This window comes from Catharus ustulatus, chromosome 5, assembly GCF_009819885.2.
Source record: "Catharus ustulatus isolate bCatUst1 chromosome 5, bCatUst1.pri.v2, whole genome shotgun sequence".
In the NCBI taxonomy this organism is placed as follows: Eukaryota; Metazoa; Chordata; class Aves; order Passeriformes; family Turdidae; genus Catharus; species Catharus ustulatus.
In genome coordinates, this window is record NC_046225.1 from 38,320,360 (window position 1) to 38,334,951 (window position 14,592).

Sequence of the window (14,592 nt, forward strand, 5' to 3'; positions counted from 1 at the left end):
CTATAAACATGTATATAATGCAAGTGTGCATGTGTATTAACACACATACGCTTGTCTTTTATGTTCTCTGTTTTCTTTTGCCTGCTGTATCAGGTTTAAACTTTTTACTTGTGCTTTCAAGGCCCTAAAGTACGCTGACTCAGACTGCATCTCTATCATTAATGTCTTGTAATTTTTCCTTGTTTCTCAGTAACAGTGTTTCTATTTCGACCTGCCTCTTATCCCTCTTCTGTTTTCTACTAGTCTGCCTTTATCTATGGAATTCCCTTCTTTTGTATTACCTAGAAGAAAGAAATTACATCACTCTTAACACCCAGCAAACTGTTACAGAACCATTAAGGTAACTATATTTCCTAATTGAGTAAATCAAATAACACAGGATCTCATTATTATAACCTTTGTCCTTAAAAATGTGATCTAATATAACCCAGCTGGTAAATTGGATCACAGCCATAAAGGTTTCCTAAAGATCATGATTCACCGTACTTCATAAGAGTAGTCAAAGATGGCCTCTGGGATAAGTGATTTGTTAGAATATGATACCTGTGTTTCTGGGAGGACTCCAATTTGCTTTGGAGCTGTGAAAATTGTGCCACCTAAAGTACCATCCCTAATGAGCTCTGTCCCAACCAGCTGAGTCAGCCTCCCTAATATGTTGGGACATAAGTACAGTGCCAGGTTAAAGTCACATAATAAGAACAGTATTACCACATAGGGACCTAACAATAGCATTGCAATGGAGTCTTTTACTCTCAATTTAACCCTGATACTCCCCTGCCCCTCCTTCCCCCTCCTTCCTTCTCCTATGGCAATGATCAACATCTGTCATGGTCTTTATTTCCACAATGTAATATTCTTTTAAAGCACTATGCAAAGCAAAAGATCAATAAACCCCTCTGTATTCCAAACAGCTGTAGTTGGAATGACCTTTGGCAACAGTTTTCTAAATTGTTGATAATTTGGCATGAATGTTAAGAACAATCTGGACTCTTTAGAAATGCTGGAATGCTTTAAGATCTGAGTGCACACACTGTTTCCATAAAATAAGCTTATAACTCCGTGTCCAGAGATCAGCTTGGTTGAATGCAATCTTGGGTATCATAGGTTGAAATTGTTTAGAAGTTTATTCTGATAAACTAATCCAGGGTTTATAACCTGCTTTTTTTGGCTGAACAGACTCTTACCATTTTTCCATTCAAGAATCTAGATGACACATCTTCCAAGATGGCATGAAAATGATTCACACTGATACCCATAACCTTGGAGAAATATATTTGGTAAAAGAGACAGTGTTCCTAACTAGAACAGGATGTGGCAATCCTCCAAATGCAGGAGGAAGTAATAGAAGGATGGTTCTATGATTTACCCCTGGAACCAGCAGAGATCACTTGGCTGTAAGGAATTTAAATGCTTTGCTCTTCCAAGCTACACTGGATTTGTTGCCAACTCACTACAGATACTCGGAAGAAATCTGTTGCCACATAGTCCTTTACCTCCTCAAGTTTTTAATTTGACCAACTGCTGCATAAAAGATAAAATATTGCCCATGGGAAGAATCTCCTTGTAGACATGTGTTAGAAATGTGGAGTTAGCATCTCAGTCTTCTTGGTGAAACTTGGGGGGGTAGGGAGTAGTTATGAAATATTTTTTTCTGTCATTCATAAATTGACAGTTTTTGAACCTTTCCTTCAATTTTAAAGAAAACTTTCATGGAAGCATGAGGACTCCCATTGGCAATTTTTCAGTGGTCCACCTTTTCAAATAACCCAACATTAAGAAAAAGGTACCCAACCTCACATAAAAAGTTGGAGAAACTGTCACATCAGGCAGTAGCATACCATAAATGATCTGTCTTCCTAAGTGGCCAATTTACAGAAGACTGAGTACAGTAATTTCACGATCACAAACCACACCATTTTGACCAAAATTTAGCTCCCAACCCAGAAGTGCAGCGTACACTCCGGAGCGGCTAATATATTAACAAATTTAGGAAATTTCCAAACCTGGAAGTGAGAGCCTGCAAGCGCGGCGGCGCTGCCCGCCCCTGATAAGCGCAGCGGCGCTGCCCAGCCTCGATAAGCGCAGCAGCGCTGCTCGCCCCCCCGCAATTGTGGCAGCACTGCTCGCCCCCGACAAGCACAGCAGCGCCGCTTACCCCCTGCAAGCACAGTAGCGCCGCTCGCCCCCCGAAAGCGTGGCAGCGCCGCTCGCCCCCGCAAGCGCAGCGGTGCTGCCCAGCCCTGACAAGCGCGGCGGCAGTGGCGGCCGGGCACACCGCTCTCCCGCTTCCTGGCAACTGCGGCGAGCGGGACCGGGGCCGCTCCCTGGCAGCTGCCCCGTGCAGGGCCGAGCCAGTAAACCCCACGATCCCGCAATTCTGTTACTATTTGGCAACTTTGTTGCACGCGGGTCCTCGCTGCAAATGACAGAGCAGCTTATAATTGGGTGTGGCTTGTGTATGGACAAAGAATGAAATGTTTGCCAACACCTGGAGATGCGGCTTATAGTCAGCACGGCTTGTGATTGTGAAATTACTGTATGTGCTTTGGATACCTTATTCTGTGTGTACTGATATGCTTCTTTAAGCTGGTATGCTGATTTAAGAAAATGTGGGACAATTAATAATGATGCATTATTCAATGGTCAAGAGTAAAACCAAATCTTACCATATTTGTGATTTTTTTCACCAAAGTGAAATTTGCATTAACACTTGCCCTAATGAGTTTTTGTGTAATACATTAGCTAGACTCAGAAGTATCACAAACAGCTATTATCTGAAATCACAGGCAAGATACTAAAAATATACTAAATGAGTCCATGATATTTGATTTTGGTGCTTTGAGAGAAAGGTAATTCCGTGCATTTTGTATTCAAAGTTAAGAAATAATACTACTACTAGATAACGTCTGAAGATGCTGAAGCTGCTCAGGTCAACTATTTCATACAAACTCCTGCACAAGAGTGCTATGTTGAATGTTTATTTATCTTTGTATATTGTTTGTGTACGGAATGTAATTTCATTTATTGCTTTCTAGTAAACCTCTTGGCTAGCAATAAGTATTTTTTTTTCTTTCTTTCTTTTTATGTCTATGGTTCCTCTTCCATTTACTAAGTCCATGGCTTATGCTGCACTGTTCCTCATAGACCACAGTGGCATCAAAGAGAAGGAGCTTCAGATAGTTTTAATCTATTTTTGTAGAGATGACACAAATATGACCTCTTAGACATATTTTACCTTGTTCATCCATTTTTTGTTACCGTGTTCTCATTCTCAGCAAGGTGTTATCCAAGTTGCTATAAAAATAAGTGGTATCACACCTGTGAATGAATTATCACGCAATGTGTGTAGCAGGGCATACAAACACAGCTAATCAGCATGTGTGCTTTGGTATGTAGCTCAGTGCATTTCCCCAGCTTCCACTAAGAAGAGCAAGTAGAGAAATGCCACAAATGTCCAGCTTTGCATGGGGTAATTAAGGCCACTTAATGTGGTGTGGTTTTTTTCATTAACAAGAAACAGCAAGTATGAAACAGTTTTCCATGTCCAAGAGGCTTATTCATAGTGCAATTTCTGAGTTTTCTCTCTGCCTGTATTACGTTAAAAGTTATAAATCACTGCGTAAGAGGATGAGTTGATACAACTATGCTACATTTTGGATATTACACCTAGCTGTGTATACAAAATAATTCAAGACATAGACTGGCTGCCAGAAATATCTAACTAACTAACTCAGAGGGCAAGAAAATGACTAAATAACAGGCTCAGAGATTTGCCAAAATGCATTTTTAGAGGACAACATCGTATCAACTCATGGTAGTGAGTGGCTAGGTTATTTTGTTCACAGAGAACAACAGCAGGACATGCACAAAAATGTAATGTACTTGGACCAAATCAGAGAAAACAGTGTACATCAAAGTGGAGTACAAGAAAATAGTTGTCAAAAACATTTTTTTGTAGTGCTTGTACTGTATATTCAAGATGTCATGGCTTTCATGTGAGATTTAGAGTAAGACACTAAAACAAACAGTTCTGTTGTTGTCTGTCTTTTTGAAAGTAGCAGGCAGGATTGGAAAGCAATAATGTGGGGCTTTTTGAAAATACAAGCAATTGAGGTTAGTAGTATTGTCATAATAGAAATGGTAGTTGATGAGAATAAAAAGTATTTGCTAATTAGCTCAAGGAGGCCCATATAGTGAAGACTAGATCACTTTGCTTTATAAAGTAAAAAAGGGAAGTCACTGGAGATGATTAAAAAGAGAAACTTGTACAGTGCAATTTCCTGATTCTTGAGAATGTCTAAAAAGTATACAGTTTTTGTGAAAAGATGCGTCAGAACATGTGGGAGGATGTGACAGTAAATGAGAGATGGTGACTGGTTTTTATATTGCCTCTAATTGACATTAGAGAAGGAATGTTAAGAGAGAGGGATTCCTGTCATTTTGGAAACATCTACTACTGCTGAGAGAAAAGTTTTGAAGTAAAGAAAATAATCTAGAGAAGAGGTGAAGAAAATAGTTGCCTAGGAAGCTTAGGCCAAAAGTTTTAGAAATCCTCTCCTGAGTACCATTCAGAGAGACTTTCTAGCTCTCCAGCATATCTTTCCTTGATCAATTTACTCTGCCATGCTCAACATTAATTCAGTCTCAGGCATCAGTGATAAATATTTCAATCCATTGTCCTGCATATAGGCCATATAACTGGGGAATACTTATCTAGTTGTGTTTCCTCTTAGATACTTAATTCTGTAAAAAAAATTTAAAAAGCTTAAAGCACTTAAGGTAACACAATATTCAATGAGGATAGAAGCATTATTAATAAAATCACTTTAAAAAAGCTGATAGATAGGGGAATTTGGGGTCAATCCCATGCTTGAAAATCAATGAAACATTAAAAAATATATAGTCTACTGGAAGAATGAGAACATGAGCATGAGGCCTTGCTAGGAAGGCAGTTCTGCAAGGTATTAAAGCTTCACAAGGCTCAAGACTGGCTCTAAATGAATAAGGAAACATTCAGTGTTAAAGCATGCCCTGCCCTTTCTCTATCTGATATAATTATAGGAGAACCTTTAAAACCCTGTGTTTGGCACTGGCTTTAAACACTGCAGCAGTATGGCAGCTGGCAGCAAAACCAAAACAAAAATATGTGAACCCCTCCCATGCTTCTCACAAGTTTGGCAACACACTACATGCAGGACTGACTGTCTTCCCTACTAATTTGATTATCAACTCATCAAGCACTGCAAATATCTGTATTTGCAAAGAAAATATTGTACATTTTCTTACACTCAAATTGTAAAGGGTTTCCTAAAAAGCTAGGGTGAGCAATTAAAACCATATTAGCCACCCAGCAGAGTAACTTGAGTTTCTTAGCACTGTGTAATTCTAGTACAAGTGACTTATTGTGTATTTCTTTAAAGGATTTTAACCACGGAGTTATATGGATTTTGATATTTGTTGAAATCCTGGAGTCTTATTAATTATCTTATTTGATGGATACTACTAATGTGCTTTCTTTGAGTACTAGCCTGTTGAGAAGAAATACTGTTTTGTTTATGTTTATTCCAAATCTGTAAAATTAGGAATTAGCAGGGAACCATGAAATCAATCAATCAATCCTCTTATTCTGCTCTCCAGTTTTATGTATGGTCTGATGGTAATAGTTAGCTTTCAAGCTAATGTTTTGGCTCCCTCCATTTCTCTGTACATATAGTCACTGTCTAGGTGCATCACTTTGTGGATGTCCTGTTTTGGAAAAAAGCTATCACATACAGATTTTTTTTTTAGTTGAGGCAGATTATTTTGTGCTGCAGAGTGATTGTGATATGTATGTTTTAGGGAACATCTACTACTACTGAGAGAAAAGGTTTAGAGTAAAGAAAACAATGTGCAAAAACTTGGAAGTGCTACATAAAACTTGTAGTATGCTACAGATTAACAACTGGTCAGAATAATGAGGTAGTCATACCCAGAAATTATAAGAAAAATGAACCAAAAGTCAAAGAAAAGGTATGAAAAAGGATGTAAAAAAATTATGAGTGATGTACTTGCTAGAAATTATCACATTAAATGAAATGAAATGAAGAAATTAGTCAAAAATCCCAAATGTCAATACCATGACACTTTTTCTTATAGGAAATTAATTCTTTAAAATTAAAGAATGCCATATGCAAAGGGAAATTGTGTTGAAACTATTTCTGACAGAAAAGTAACTAATACACTGTTTCCATATTTTCCTGTTAGTAGTTACAATACAGAATTGAAAAAACCCTCAACAGTTATTGGATTAATTCCATCCTGAGGTAAATCAGGCAAAAGCTGGCAGCAAATATAGTTTTAACTTATTTCATTTTATATATGCCCATAGAAAAATAACAGGGTTGGTACCGCAACCTAAGAAACTGTCTCACCTTTCTCGTTAGAATTTGTCTACCTAAAATTCTTTATAGTTCTACCAGGTTAAAAGCAAGATATTTTCATATCAGATGTTTTCTTCAAACTGGAAAACTGCAGGTAAAGTCAAGTGAGAATTGAGACTCCCTCAGCTGCATGCCTCATGTATTTGGGCTGTGTCATGCAGAGCTACATCTGCAAAAGGTTTCCAGTAGTTTTCAAAAAAGTGCTCAGCCACAGCTTTCCCAGGATGTTTTTGTTTTCACAGGAAAACTGTGTCACTGACTGTTAATATGTAAAGTGTAAACTTTGTGTTAATCTTTGCCTAGTAAAACCTCTCAGCCTTGTGACTGGTCTGTATGCTGTGATGAGAGCAGTGAGCGCACATACTGATTTGGGGTTTGTTTAGTGCCGTGGCAAGGCCTCTCTCACTAGATTATATTATTGTGCAACTCTTCCTTTTCAAAATTATTCCATGGAAGAACAGTTGCCTTTTTTGGGCTCTTTCCTTTTTCCTGTCAGGGAGAAGGGAAGGTTCAAATCCACATTTCTGTCTTCTGAGAGGTGTCATTCACCTACATAAATTAAAGCTGCTTTAGGCTTTAAGTGCTTCTAGTGCACTTTTGATACAGGTAATATTGAAATTTTATTTGGCTAACTTTGTAGGCAATATAAAGATATGTAGGCAAAAATATAAAGGCAAAGACACGATAAATACCTTCCTCTTATTATTTCCTACTTACTGCCTTTGAAATTATTTAGAAATATGTATAGTACATTAATTAAATTTTTTGTGTTAAGATAGGCCCACTGTTTATTGAGATACTTAATTTCACTCCTAAATTTTGTAATGCATTACTGTTGATGGAGTTAACAAGTCTACAGAATGGAAATATATACATAACTACAGAGATACAGGCATTTTTTTATGGATCTAGTCCTTCCTCAACTTCTGACTGAATTTCATTTATAGGAATGAAGATTGTCAATACCTTTGCACTATACTATTAAATAACATATTCAATTTTCTGAAATGACTTGTCAATTAGGACAGAAATATTGCCCCTATTTGAATTATTTCATGTGAGTATTTGATAACAGTGTAATGTTTGAGATGCTAAGAATCACTTAGCCTTTTCAAAAGAAAAGTTGTGTTATACCATAATGCAGTTTCAGTATAATATTTTTGGATGTGTTTCAGTATTTTAGCAGTTCTTTTCCCCCCAAAATTTCTAATTTCATATTCCATTATTAATTTCCTGGTTATGAATTCCTTTGTAGTGATAGAGGTAGTTGTGAAATGTGACTATTTTCCATAACATTGAACTTCCAAAGCTCAACCATTCTAGCCAGGGAGTTGTAAGGCTTATTAATTTTAAAGCTTATTAGAGAAAGACATTTAGACAGACTAGGGTAAGGAAGTACAAATAAAGAAAATACTATCAGACTGCATTCCCATGAGTGAAACCAGCTATTCAATATTCCCATAATTTCTATTGTCTCCCGATTATTGCCTTTTTTTTTTCTTTAATACATGAATCTCCCACAAGATACTCAAGTGTATGCTGTACAAAAATTTATTAGATATACCAGGATATGAGAAAGCCCTCCCAATTTTAGAGGAGAAATTTGTTGGTTTGTGAATCACAGCCTTAGTTTAAAGAATGATGTAATCCATTTCTAAGCAGCTGAGATAACAAAATCTATAAGGCAGAAGTATTGCAGCAGAAATCTATAACTGATTTTAATCAAAATGCTCTGGTCATCTGAAGATATTAACAATCCATCACTGAAATTAAAATTGTCCACATCAACAGATCCTTTTCTCAGGCTTACAGTACCAGTTGGTCTTGTTACACATTATCTATCTATCTATCTATCTATCTATCTATCTATCTATCTATCTATCTATCTATCTATCTATCTATCATGTATTAATCTACAGTTAATGGCCATTGGTTAACCATCTCCAAGTACGTGAAGCAATGCCAAGCTATGAGGCACCTGGTTCCAGCTGGTTGACTCAGGTAACTCAGCTGAGGCATTCTGTACATGAGCTTTTGGTACAGTTCATTGAGAGAATGCCATGTGTCATCTAAATGGGAAACTTTTCTGCCAAGCTGCTTAGAGCTTGTGAGTGCAAATGTTAAACATCACATAGGGCTTATGAATAAGCCTTGTACTTTGGGTATCTGTTCATTTGGCTTCTCAACATCAGTGTAAAACTAAAAAGTAATGCTTGACTATTTAAAAGACATACTAGTGTCAATGGAAGACATTATCAATGGAAGTCACAGAGTCACAGAATAAGCTGAGTCGGTAGGGACCCACTGGAATCATTGAATCCAACTCACAGTCTTGCACAACACTATTCCCACCAAGAGTCCCTGAGTGCACACATCATGTGCCTGAGCATTGTCCAAACACTTCTTGAACTCTGTCAGGCTTGGTGGTCTGTCCACTTCCGTGGGGAACCTGTTCCTGTGTCCAACCACCCTCTGGGTGAAGAATCATTTTCTAGAATCCAACTTAACCCTTGCCTGGCACAGCTTCAGGCCATTCCCTTGGGTCTTGTCACTGGTCACCAAAAGAAGAGATCAGTGCCTACTCTTCCTCGTCCCCTCATGAGGAAGTTGCAGACAGCAATGAGGTCTCCCCTCAGTCTCTTTTTCTCCAGGCTGAAATGATGACTGCATTATCTTTCAGGTGTTTTTCAATAGCTCCCAGAATAATGCTCTCCATAACTTTACCAGGCACTGAAGTGAGACTGACAGGCCTGTTATTTCTGGGGTCCTCCTTCTAGACCTTCTTAAAAACTGGGACAATGTTCACCAGTTTCTGCTCAACTGGGCCCTCCCTGGATTCCCAAGAATGCTCAAAAACATCGAGATAGGTATTGCAATGACATCAACCAGCTCTTTGAATATTCTTGGTGAATCCCATCAGACACAATAGATTTGTAGTGATCCAGCCAGAGCAGCAGATCCCACACTGTTTCAGGGTTGACTGGATTTGATCATCCTTGCAGTCATGGTCCTCCAGCTCAGGGCACTGAGATCCCCCTGTTTCATCATCCATGTTGAAGGTAGAGGCAAAGAATATGTTAAACACCAGCCAAAAAGATCATATGAATGTTCATCTCAAAGAGCATTTTGATGAACTAATCTGATTCTATATCTTAAAAAAATTGGACTTGTTTAAAGGAGAAAAAAGAAATTTCAATGTGTGATATTTTTACACTTATACAGTAAGAGTTTTTCTTCTTTCTCCTCCTGGATTTCATGAGATTAAGGTCAAGCCCATAAATCCAGTTTCTGAGTGATCCTAAATAAATTTCAGTCAAGCTGCAGGTATTTAGTGTCTCGTACGAAAATCTGGTGTGATCAGATTCCGCAACCTAAAGACAGTTTAACCATGGAATTTATCATATGGCTTTAAATAACAGAAAACCAGTATTTTATAGGGAATGAAGGAAAAGAACAGCACTGGTTTTAGCAGATTTTCATACATGTGTTATTTTCAAAAATTATAGAGGTACAAGACATTAAAAATACATTTGAAATTATTCTGTGCCTCTGTAAAGTTGATTAACTTACTCTAATTCTGTAAAAAAAAGAATATTCTTCTTAAAGAAAAAGAATAAGAATAGTACCATTACTCTTATTATCATGCCTGTTATTATCAATATATTCCTGAATATATATATTTATTTCATTTTGGACTTTTTGCTTTTACAAATAAATATATAATTATTGTTTATTTAATTCATTAATTCTGCATGGTGGAAATATGTTCTCTTCAAGTCAATTATGCAGGGGCTTCCCAGGAATAAGACATAAGTAAATTCCATCTATGTTGAATCAGAGCGCTCTAGTAAGTCCAAAGTCTGCTGCTAGGCTGAAGCCTTCTGGTTTCCTTTTTGCAAATTTTCTATGGTAATTTTTTCACAGCATTAAGCATGTACATGGAACATTTGTTTACTCAAAGTTTCAGTGTACCTTCTGTGCACGAGAAGTGAGGGTGGATCTTGGCACCACTGTAGGGTTTTTTTTCCATATCTGTTTTGGCCTTTTTTTCTTTTTTTTTTTTTTTTTTTTTTCTCCAGTTTCTGGGCTCTAACTCAAAGTTACTAACCACATCTGGCATCTGGAGCAGATAAAGCTCAAGTCAGGATGTCTCAACAACCAGAAAAGATGTCCAAAAATTTAGAGTGTAACTGTGCACATTCAAAATCATACACTAGGAATCTAGGAACCAAGACAAATCAAATCTTGCATGACTAAATGTAATCCAATGAAGCTAACACACATATGAATTATTTTGTGCTGATTCATTTAGGCCTATGACTAATCAGGCAGAATTGACACAGTTAACACAGTAGCAAACTCAAAAGGGAATGAGAGCTGGAGAAATCAGCAAACTTTGCAAAAATATCAGTAACTGGGAAAACACTTTGCTTAACACTTAATTTATTGCACAAATTCATTGCACAGCTTCCGTCTGTTGCTCTGAGAACAAATAATCAGCCTAAACAATCAGAGATGTGTCTAAACTAGCCTTTTGCCCTACATCTTTCACCCATTGGTATTAGTGAGGAGGCAGTCCTCATGGTAGCTGGTACATCAGTACTAGCACTAATATCCCCTAGCATGCAGACAGCTTGGGGGTTAAAGACGGTAATAACTTTCCCATAGCAGATCCCTCCAGTTTCTCATAGTACTGTTCTAGTTCAAATCAAGGCTCAGAGGGTTTCAGGCCAAGATCCAAAAAAGTATTACAGTGCCAAAAGTGTATCTATAGGTGGTTTGAGCTTCTAAATCCTAGATGCTGATTCTCAAAAGTCCTGTTGAACCAGGTAAGGAGCTCTATTTTTGGTGGCAAAACTCCTCTAGCGCAAAAGATTCCATGATTTTCAGTGACTGCCATCATGGTAGGATTAAGACTGATATCTGTTTGAAACTGAAATGTAATCAGTTGTCTGAAAAAATTGTTTTTTTTGGCCCAAGTATTTATCTGCACAGCTTCACAATAACTTCAATCAAAATATGTATGTTTTGACCACTTTTTTAAAATTTAAAAAAGAGGTGGTAGAGGTGATCTGTCTTCAGTTCTGTGGAAAATTGAACAATTAAAGCATTCAAATAGAATATGGGGCTAAGGGGTTCAAGACTTTCCAAAAGATGAATGAACTGAAATCCATATCTTCCTAGGAAGTGTTTTAGCCATAAGGCTGTGAGGAGGTACAGTGATGCTGTTTTTGTGTGAGGGAATGCCCTTCTTTTGAAATTAGGGCACTTTAAGTAGTCCTTCAGTAGTTCCTGAAGTATGCCTATGTATTTTAAACTAAGTGATCATTTTATGTTGCTGCAGAAACATTCAGGCTTATGTGAGATATTTCTGTTATTTGTTTACATGCATACCAACATGATTAATTTAAATTATAGACAATATAATTTCTTGCAAAGAATCCTGTTCCACCCTGTAGGCTTAAAAAATCCTGCAATTATTGAGTCCAAATAGAAATGGAAAATTCCAAGAGAAAAGTCATTTTATTGTAACTGTGTATTAATTTTTGCATCTAGATAGCGCAAAATTAGTCTTCAAGAAAAACAAAGAATGAAATAATAGATGGAGAAGCAAATCAGAAAGATCTGTGAGTCTGTAGAATTCTCACATGGGACAATTTCTGGTCATTTAACCTAGAAGTTGTATCAGCAGTTGAGTAACAACCTACTTTGAGACAGGTTCTCTGTTTTTCTGGCATCAGGCAGCATTTTTTGGTCACAGAATCTAAATAAATTTTCAATTTTGTGATTATGAAAGGCATATGTAGTCAGAACTAAAGTCAAATAAGAAAAACAGAACTAAAGGGAGAGAGATTGAAAATGAGAAAAGTAAATAAACACACGATACATGGCAACTACAATTAGTATACCATGAATGTGAAATACAGATGGAGTATTCTGTGATATAGAAGTTGCAACTAAATATCTGTTTCTTTCAAATTTGCAAAAAAATATTGATTCACAAATTATATTGAAATGTGTAAGAAACTAGACTATACAAACATGTCTGAAAATGTCAAATTCATATTCAAATTTTAGCTGCTTAGTTTTTGTGTTTATAGACTGTCTTTAGTACAGTCACTCTCAAATAAACAATAGTCAATAAAAATGCAGATTTACACCACACAATTATTTTTTCCTTTAGATCTGTCCCAAGGGAACGTACATCACAGATTGTCTATGTGTACTAGTAAAGAAGGCAAATATCGTAGCTTTTGAGCAGTGGAGCCATTTAGCTTTGAGCTATTATGGCCATCTTCTGTGCTCTAAGTATTATTAACAGAAAGCCTCAAAATAATTTTGGCTCAAAGCTAAAGTATTGAACTAAAGCTTTTGAGATGCACTGTATTCTGCAAGACATCTTTTACCTCAGTTTAGTGACAGTAGTGGGAAGGATTCTGTGGCTTAAACATTGGCATCCACACAATTTTATATGCTTTAAGGAGTAGTAGATATCCACTGGTAGATTTGAAATACAGCATTCAAGAAAATTCAGCATTCAGATTTTCTGAAGCAGCAGTGAAAATGTAAGCATGCACATAACCATGAAACCGAAGTCTGCTCTATGCAATAAGTGGAGATTTCCTGTTAGTTAATTAGTTTCTCTGAGACTTAAAAACTGTCATATCCTCCTGATAGTCTTTACAATCCTGAGATACAAGAATTATGCTGAGTTGACAGAGCATATAGGTGCATGTGTACATGTGTTGTACATACACATAGGTGGAGAGAATGAGTTAATGAGTTTGTGGTAGCATGAAATATTTGAGATCACATAAATGATTATTTCTTAATGCATTGTGAAATAATTTTAGATTAAATGTGGTGCTCTCTCACCTCAGAGCAACTAATTCTAGGCCATCCTAGCCATGGAACAATATAAGGTAATAAATAAAAAATAATTTAAATATTTTTGTGTCATACCAGGATGTTTACAGCCAACGAGTATGAAATGAGTTATTACTTCAGGATGACTCCAGGAAGATGGTATAATTGTATTTTGAAGATGGAAGATTTAAAAAAAAAGTGTTGCCTCTGGCACATGAGAGTCTGTTTTTCATTTTGGTTTACTTAATGAATTTATTACTAGTGTTTAATTTAGCTGTAGTAACGATATGCTAATAGCTGCTATATAGATTGTTTACAGCACAAGTACATTCTTGTGACTATTCACTTACGTGTCTTTAGCAGGATTTTAGGTCCTCTGTTTGTTCCTAAATGTTGACATCTTTGTATCACCACTGAATAAATAACAGACTTTGCAATCAGTGCAAAGAATACTTTGAAGATCAGATCTCTGAGGTTTTATGAATCTGTTCTGCACTTTGCAAATAGTTTTCACTAAAGTTGGTGTCATGAATAGCATTTTTTCCACAGAAAATACTGGTAAACCAAAACCACATAATCTGTATTGGCTTCAGAAAAATTTCCAGTAGCATGCTCAAGCTACAGTAAATTCATGAATACAAGCCGCACTGAGTATAAGCCGCATCTCTGGGTGTTGGCAAATATTTCGGTTTTTGTCCATAAATAAACCGCACCCGAATATAAACCGCTCTGTCGTTCGCAGCGAGGACCCGCGTGCAATTAGTAACAGAACCGCGGGAGGGCGGGGTTTACTGGCTGAGCTAAGGCTGTGCAGGCTCGGCCCGCTAGGGGCTGCTGACGGGGCCAGGTGGCCCAGCCTGGTGCTGCCACTTGGGGCCGGCCGCCACTGCCACTGGGCTCGGTCACCCCGGGTCGGCGCTGCCCCGCGGTGGCAGGCAGGGACGGAGCTTCCCCCGCTCCTACGACAGCGGCAGCGGGCGGGGACGGAGCTTTCCCACGCCCGTGGTGCCGGCGGCGGGCGTGGACAAAGCACCCCGCCTCCTCCCCGAACCGCGACAATGGCTGTGCGGGGCTCCCGTCGGCTCCCCGAGACACGGCAATGGCGGCGCGCGCTTCCACCCACCTCCCCGGGCCGCGGCAATGGCTGCGCGGGGCTCCCGTCGGCTCCCGGAGCCGTGGCAATGACGGCGCAGGGCCCCCGTCGGCTCCCTGGGCCGCGGCAATGACGGCGCAGCCCCCCCCCCCTCCTCCCCCGGCCGCGGCAGAGGAGGGAAGAAGAGAGCTCTCCCGCCTCTCTCCCCGCCCC